Source organism: Lethenteron reissneri, chromosome 39 (assembly GCF_015708825.2).
Source record: "Lethenteron reissneri isolate LAM-NWPU_2019-01 chromosome 39, ASM1570882v1, whole genome shotgun sequence".
Lineage (NCBI taxonomy): Eukaryota > Metazoa > Chordata > Hyperoartia > Petromyzontiformes > Petromyzontidae > Lethenteron > Lethenteron reissneri.
In genome coordinates this window covers 12900890-12909648 of record NC_083817.1, presented here as the reverse complement: position 1 = coordinate 12909648, position 8759 = coordinate 12900890, and the positions used below count along the sequence as shown (strand labels likewise).

At 49.3% G+C, this 8759-nt stretch overlaps 1 protein-coding gene across 2 annotated transcripts in view; it reads left to right on the top strand.

Moving 5' to 3' along the window:
* Positions 1-8759, top strand: part of LOC133351872 (uncharacterized) — a 32558-nt gene that overhangs the window by 4576 nt on the left and 19223 nt on the right. For both annotated transcript variants that reach the window (XM_061567448.1, XM_061567447.1), the window contains exon 4: positions 4613-4801. The gene's annotated coding sequence lies outside the window, so the exon portion shown is untranslated. The remainder of the gene's footprint in view (positions 1-4612; positions 4802-8759) is intronic.

The window sequence follows — 8759 nt, the reverse complement described above, 5'->3', positions numbered from 1 at the left end:
GGCAGTCTGTGCACAAACGCCACCCTCCCTCAGCATTTTGCTTGGGAGATCATCTCTGCCCGGTGCCTTTCCTGGTCTCAGACTCTGGATCGCCTTCCGTACTTCCTCAACCAATGGCACCTCAGCCAGCCACTCACAGGGGGTGACTTCCAATATTTGAGGCACCGCAGCCTCAGCAGGGTCATCCCCACTTTGTCCCACGTTGTTTTCCTGGGTAAGGGATTTCCCCTACCCTAGGACCTCACAGAAATGCTCAGAAATTCTGCAAACTTGTTCCTGGGGGTCGGAGATTGGATCACCATTCTTTCCCCTAATGATGGTAATAGGTGTGGCGCTGCAGGTTACTTTTGTCATGAAATTAAAGAGCGATTTGTTCTTGTGGGCCACTGAGGCAGACTCCTATCTCCTCAGCAACCCGTGACCACCACCCATCCTTGCAGCGCCTCACGGCTCTCCGAACCTCCGAGCGAAGGCTGCGGTAAGCCTCCTCATTCTCTGATGTGGGATGCTGTAGACGATTAGAGTGGGCCTTTCGCTTTTTCTCAACCATCCTGAACACCTCCTCTGTCATCCAGGGTGTTTGGGGAGGTCTGGACCACGTTCCCAAAGCAGCCATTGCAGCTGCATGAGTCACAGTCCTAAACCTTGCCCATTTACTCTCGACATCAGGAGTGGGGGACGATGCCAACCCCAGCCGCAAGCGTTGATGAAATTCTCGCTTGCAACTTTCATAAGCTAACTGAGACCAGGCCACCTTAGGTTGGAATGGGGTCTTGGATGTACATCCACCACCGGAGTGGAAGAATGGCAGGCGCATCTTACAGATGACTAGTCAGTCGATGGTCAGAGGGCAGATCAGCTCCACGGTAGGTCCTGGTGTCAAGGACATGGGCTCGCATCCACTGATCCGTCACTATGTAGTCCAGCAGATGTTCTTGCTTGGATCCAGCATGCATCCGTGATGTTGTGTTGATGCGCCGATGCCGGAACAGCGTGTTGGTAATTACAAGATCATTGGCTGCACAAAAATCTAGCAGCCTCCTACCGTTGTTATTGAACTGATCTGGCCCATGCCTTTCAATCACTACAGACCAGGTGCAGACACACAACAACAACCGCCATTCGCCACTAAGTGGCGGTGACGTCACCACGACGCTTGTGCCAGGCCATGTGCACCTTGAGGCCACGTAAAGTGTCGAACGCCCGCTGGCAGGAGGTCACGGGGCAGACCCAGGTACCACGGGTTGACTGACTGAGATGACCGAGATGACTGGCTAATGCACCACCTGTGCCCCCTACTGTACTAACTTGCTGTGCTTTAGCCACACGGTGCTCCGCTCGTTGTTGTGAGCGTCGCTCCTCCGCCCTCCGTTGTTGTTGGAGGGCGACTGCCTCCAACTGCCCAGTAGTGTCCTTCACGAGCCTCCTCTACAGAGGCCGATCTTGACACTGCTGGTACCAGTCATCGGCAAGTCCACTCAGCTCCACGTCCTCCTGTACCACATCACTCTATCTCTTCTCTAGCCCGTGCTGTGCCCGTTTAGCCCCCTCAATCCGGCCAAACAAAAGCTGTTTAGGCATGCGGTGGCTGGGCATGCGGGCTACATGACCCAGCCAACGCAGCCTTGCCTGCCGGAGGAGCTCACCAATGGGACTTTACCCAGATCTTTCAAGGATTTGTGAGCTCCTCACACAATCCAGCCTGGTTAAACCCAGGATGGATCGTAGGCAGGCCAGCCTAAATGTTTCCAACCGGCAAAGATGCTCCATTAGGGGGGTCCACGTTTCGCAAGCGTAGAGAAGGGAGGGAATGACTGTGGCCGAGAAAACCTGAAGCTTCGTGCGGAGCGACAGACCAGGTAGCTTCCACACAGCATTACGCAACCGATGAAAAGATATTGCCACTTGACTGATTCGGAGTGAGACCTCTGCTGTTACACTGGAGCGGGTCATAAGCATACTGCCCAGGTGTGGGAAACTCTCCACTCTCTCCACTACTGCCCCATCACTGTCCGGCAAAACAACCCCCTACCTCCTCGCGGTGCCTGAATGGGCAACACTGTCGTGGACAGTGCTGTGGGGGGAGAGCCAATGCCCATTGGCCTCTCCCCTCATGGCGTCTGTGACCACCACAGTGGCTAAACGGGGGCTCTGGACGGGTGCGATGGGCTGGTAACCCCTCCACCTTCAATTTATTACCACGAAACTACGAATTAAACATAAATATGTAACTAATAAGCTTGTGCCTACTGATCTATATAGCTATTTTTCAGAAGTGACCTGGCTACTGTAATAAAAGACTTCGTTGGTCACTGTTGGTCTCCTTTGGCCTTTTATTTAGTTTCTTTCTCCGCACCCCGCTGGTCCTGTCCGCGGACCAGCGTCGTCTAGCGCGCGCCCCGCACGCGCGACCTCATCGGCTCCTCCACTCTTCCTCACACCCCGCTAGTCCTGACAGGGGACCAGCGTCTCCTCACGCGCGCCCACGCACGCTCCTCCGTTAGCTCCTCCACTCCCGCACTCCGCTGGCCGACGGCGTGCTGAAGGTCCTTCGGCCACGTGGCCGATGGCGCGGATCTCCTCTCACCACCCAACGTGGCTCAGCCTCTTTACTCCGCAACTCCTCCGATCTCTTCCGAGCTCCCACTTCTATCTTCTCCCCCACGTGACCCTGACTCCTCCCCTTCCGGATCGTCAGATACGGCCTTCCCATACTGCCCTGCTGGCTCCACCCCCATTCACCTCGCTTCCAATTGGAGCCGAGGTGAACGGCGGCCCCTCCCACACGCCCCCCATACCGGGCTCCGCCCCCCAATAACCCGGGCCGTGTGATTGGGCCAGAGCCCAGCAGCAAACCCCATTTACGCTCTCATTTCACTACAAATAATAGTTCAACGAAGGGGCTTATGTGCAAATTTTAATTAGCCAAATACTATTAAGGCATCTTGAATCTAAATGTAGAGGGGAAAACCAGAGGACCCAGAGAAAAATCCACGCGACTGCGGAGGGAACATGCAAACTCCAAATTTACAGCAGGCGTCAGGGTCGGGATGGAACCCACGCCCTCCTGTATATCACGCCACCATGACACTATACTGCCAGCCACCGTCCAACATTCACAAGGTTCAGAAATTCCCTTCGCGGCCTGCGGAACACGCTGCAGATAAAGTTATATAGGGCGGGCACAGAGTACCCACAGTTCCCAGTGTCCACCCCCTACCCACAAGCCTCACCCTTCCCTACCCACAAGCCTCGTCCCTCACCACTCCCTTATCACAATCCTCACCCTTCCCTACTCCCTACCCACAAACCTCACCCATCCCCTACCCACAAGCATACAGGCACCACTCGCGTGGGCGCAACGTGCACAGGTGCAATGAAGGCAGGCCCAATACATAGTGGCATTGCTCAAGATTGCTTTATCAGATCCTCAGTAAGTCTGCACTCCAGCTAACATTGTAGATCGCGGCGCAGACAGCCGAGTTACATGGAAGCGCTAGAGTTTGCTCTACACGGAGCGTTAACGGCCCGCCTCCATTCCGAGCATGCGTGGAAGCGTGCTCAGCAGCGTCAAAGCGAGCCGCCGTGAGTTGGGCAAGAACGTTGACAGCCCTGACCATGTGGAACATGGCTCGTTCAGATGGCGCGGCGACTCTCGATCGCGAGCTTTCACTCTAGCGGCGTTGTGACTCGTTGGGGCCGCTCCGTGTCAATGACCCGCGGCGGTCTCGACTGTTGCCCAGCCCAGGACTCTGGGCCTCAATAGCCTATGCAGAGCCAACGCCCTCCAAAACGTTGACCTGCAGCATGTTGCGTGGCAGAAAGGGAATTGCTGAATGTTACGAGGAATGTTGGACCAGTGGCTCGTGGTATGGACTAGAGCAGGGGTCGGGAACCTTTTTGACTGGGAGAGCCATAAAAGCCAAATATTTCTAAATATATTTCATTGAGAGCCATATAGTATTTTTAACGTATAATAAATTAAATATGTCTTACTTTTAATGCGACTTCTGGTGCTGCATGGTTTTGCTGATGGCCTTGTAGTCTGGTTCATACGTGGTGAGGTTGAGCTTCATGCAGGCGTGACCCGTGAAATTTATCTTCAAAACTAATTTCTGTTTACTTTAAAATGACACAGTATTATTAAACAATATCACAAGTATTTTAAAATCAGTTCCAAACTGATTTTTTATTATTATTATTTTTTCCAACTCAAAATTGTCTGGGAGCCATATGCCGTCACCGGAAGAGCCATATATGGCTCGCGAGCCATAGGTTCCCGACCGCTGGACTAGAGAAACAAGTTTTCCATTCATGAAAAATGTAACGTGATCTATTTGGTGTTTGAACATCTTAAGACATGTTTTATTGCCAGAAAGGGTAAAACTTATTGTTATTCTTTATACTTCGATGCTGACAACAAGGTCCCATGACAAGTTAAAAAAACAATTCCACAAATGACTAAACTCCCTAAGTCTTCGTAACAGCCGTGCTTCATTGCTTTGTGTAGCAGCGCCACCGTGTGGATGGAGCCTCATAGCACTTGGAGTGTGGCATTTTTTGTTATTGTGTGTGGACATCGCGTTGCGGCCTGTGTGTGCGGGGCGTGCAGGCTGAAGGAAATGCTGGAGGAGCGATTTGGTGGGAAGCCTCGGCCGCTCTACCCCGAGCGGTCGCTCGCGCAGGGCGGCCGCGGCGCTGGCGTCTGGCACCGATCTTGTCGAGGGCTCTGTACAGCACAAACCACTGCACCTGGGCCACGGCCCGAATCCAAAGCCTCCGTTCTGACGGTCAGATTCAGGTCTGTTCCCGTAGTCGAGTTCACGTTTAAATTTATGCTGGGCAATGAGTTGATTGAAACCTAGAGATGTAAAATAGCAGACAGGTCACTTCTGTCACCAGGCCTTTTAGCTGCGTTCCCAACCAAGGCTTTTTCTATTTCCACACCTCCGATTAGCACAGTTGGCTATGTACGGTGCGAAAGAAGTTCAACATAAATATTCATAAGTTTGTTTACCCCAAGAAGACCTCAAGCTTTCACGACCATTATCCATAATCGAGGTTTTTGGGTTAGACGACGTAAATATGAATGTGTCGTTCAACCCGCCACCGCCAACACAGCCAATTACTGTAGTGAGGTTTGTCACGTAATCAAAACGTGCTAATTCGTTACTAGTTCAGCACACTGGTGTGTTCGAGAGTAAACCCCCAACATTTACAATTCAATACTCTTTGGTTCTTTTGGTAAAGTCACGTAGGTATAAAATAAAATTTACAATTCGAGTACGACGTTTTGTCAGTAATTCCAACTCACATCAACAGGCGATAGCCAGGGTTGTTAAGAGCGAAGCAGGAGGATTTCTCAAGAGATAAATGTGATGTCTCACTTGTGGCGCAATTAGGCCGAAGGCCGGGGGGGGGGGAGGTTATAAATGCATATAAATTACAATGGATATCCAATATCGGTTGGGTTATTCATAGGATAATCAACAGACATACATTCACATTATGCATGCACACCATGCATATCCATCCTGCCGTTTTTGGTTGCAAGAAAGACGGGTTTTTTTTATTCCAGCGTTCAGATAGTTGCCCAGTACCAGTTACGTTGCCATGGCGTGTTGTAGGCTGAAGCATTGACGCTAGAGGATGACCGAAACTGAATTTCTGGTTTCGGCCCAAACCGAAACCAGACCGAAAGTTAAATATTGGCTTTTGGCCGAAACCGAAGCCGAAACCGAAAGTTGAACTTCACTTTCGGCCGAAACCGAAAGTTTAACTACACTTTCGACCGAGACCAAAACAGAAAGGTTTATAACCAAAGTTACCGAACACAAGATTTATGAAATACTAGCTTTACTACCCGGCTTCGCCCGGGACTTGGATTCACCACGGCCGGCTGCCTTTGTCTCCCCAGTGGCGATGTTGACACACCACTTACTCGTTTGAGGCTGAGTCGACCTAGGGGAGGCCCAGGACCAGTTCAAATAATCGTCACCGGCGGTGGCCATGAGTGGGAATTGAACTTTGGTCGTCGGGTTTGTAGCGCAGCGCGCGAATCGCTACGCAGTCGCTGCCCCCCCCTACATACACACAGGATAAGGACAAAAATCCACCATGTAGCCTGTGAGACTGTAGGGGGCAAGTGCTGTTAGCGAGTACCTATGAAGGCCGGCATGGCACACGAGGGGGTGGGTGGCCAGCACCACGCCATGTTCGTAGCGCTAAGCGCTACACATGCGCGGGTGACATGACAGATGTGACGTCACAGCTCGCTTGCCGTGCAAAATATATGCATTATTGCACCCCCCCCCCCCCCAAAAAATAATACCAAAGTGTATGCATGGTGTACAGTATGGAAAGTACCCACATGGCAAATTTAAAGTTTGTTGCATGTCAGGAAGTACGCTAAACATTTTGAACAGACACATTCACAAATTTTCATTTTTTATATATAGGTCATGATGCAATGCTACTTTAATAAAATATGTATCTAGAACTAATCATTCAGAGCCTGCAGTAAGAGTCGTTAAATATCAAATCTTTAGGTGTTACTTAGTGATTATATCTAAACAAACGAATGTTGTAGTTAAGAAATACCAGTTTTTCCGCATTCTCGCCCAGCAGGTTGCTGTTTCTTGCATCAGAATCGACTTTAGTGATTAACTGCTCCGTTTATTAAGTTTAATTTTCTACTTCACTCAGATTCGTAATTTTGTTATCACTAATTCGCTACGTAACTATTAACTAACTGAATAACAATATTGTCAGATTTCGATTTAAAGCTTTCGTGACTGCAGGGATTCATCTTCTTGGTTCTTTCGGTAAAGTCACATAGAAGGGAAATAATAAAATAATAAAAATAAAACATAATAAAATAATTCTCACGACGTTTCGGCCACAACGCAAGCAGCTGTCCTCAGGTGAAGAATTCTTCATTTTTTTATTATGTTTTATTTTTATTATTTTATTACTTCCCTTCTAAGTGACTTTACCGAAAGAACCAAGAAGAATATTGTCAGACTTCGAATCTCGGTATCAACACGCGTATAGACTGAAGAGAACGCAACACATAAGCCAAGGCGGGCAGGCGGCTGGGAACAGACAACAACGGCACTTTGTTGTCGTCCCGCCAAAGAGACTCCACCCACGGATGCAAAAGCAGGCTGCCGTCTGTTGACATTAACAGACCATCGTTGCGGCTGTAACCTCGCTCCCAAGCTGCTGCTGATGTGTTTTTGCAGCCTATCGCAGGATTGCCTAGCGCCGACTGACCGGCCGATAGGCAGAGAGATAAACGTAGCACTAGCGTTATATTCTAAAAATAGATCTTCGGTTGACCGAAAGTCAATATCAGTTTCGGCCGAAACCGAAAGTAAACCGAAAGTAAAAAATGTACTTTCGGCCGAAACCGAACGTATGTCGAAAGCGGCCATTTGCCAACTTTCGGCACCGAAACCGAATTTCGGTCGGCCTTTACTTTACGCATCACCTCTGTGCGACCGACTGGGGATCGCAGCAACTTGAAAAGGTGATCAAATGTACAAGAGGGGTTGGTATGAATCCTATTGCTATTTGGGACTTACCTTGGAAAAACAAAACCAAGCATGTGTTTATCAAAGGATTATTCAATATTGGGCCAAAAAAGGATTGTTGATTACAGTAGACTATCCATTTCCCACACTAATGACCGGGAGGATGGCCACGGATAATTCAAAATCGTGGATAATCCCAAATATTCATCTTCCGTGGATCTCTATGCCAAAAACCACTAAAGTATAGTGGTATAAGTTATGTTTAAGTTAAGAAAATTGAGTTGGTTAATGAATTAAACTAAAATTGTAGAACTCACGATAGATCGATGCGCGTGCTCAATGATAACAATTTCCTGCTCCCGCGCAGACGACTCGGCCCACAAAGGGGACAGCAACAGAGCCACGTCAATCAACATCAATCATTGCAATGGACAATTTTACGTGATTGCATTTACTGATCTGACCGAGGTGGTGGCACGTGCCTGTAAACTCATGGGGCTGAAAGGTGGCAGTATAGAAAGTTGGGGCACGTGACTTGTCTGTGCGGCCCTGTGAATGTTGTCCCCTTGTGCTCGTGGGCTTTCGCTCATTACTCAGTGCTGCAAAGCAGTGGCAATGGGAGCCAAGTACAGTAGACTCTCGATTATTCGCGCTAATTAGGGGAGGACGGCTGCACTAAGACCCATAGAATCATACACAGACACACAGCCTCACACAGACACCCATTGACTCACACAGAAACCCAAAGACTCACGCAGGAACAATATACTTGCACAATGACCCATAGAATCTCACACAGACACACAGCCTCACACAGACACCCATTGACTCGCACAGAGACCCATACACCCACATAGGGACAATATACTTGCACGCAGACCCATAGACACCGAGACCCAATGACACACACAGAGAAAAAAATCCCACAGAGACCCATAGACTCACACAGATACCCATAGACTCACACAGAGACCCATAACCTCACACATAGACCCATACACCCACACATAGACCCATACACCCACACAGAGACCTATAGACTCAAACATATACCCATAGACACACACAGAGACCCATAGACTCACACAGAGACCCATAAACTCACACAAAGACTATACTTGCCCAAAGACCCATAGAATCACAGGAAGACACATTGGCAAACACAGAGACACAGACTCGCACAGAGACACAGACACCCATTGACTCACACAAATACCCAAAGAC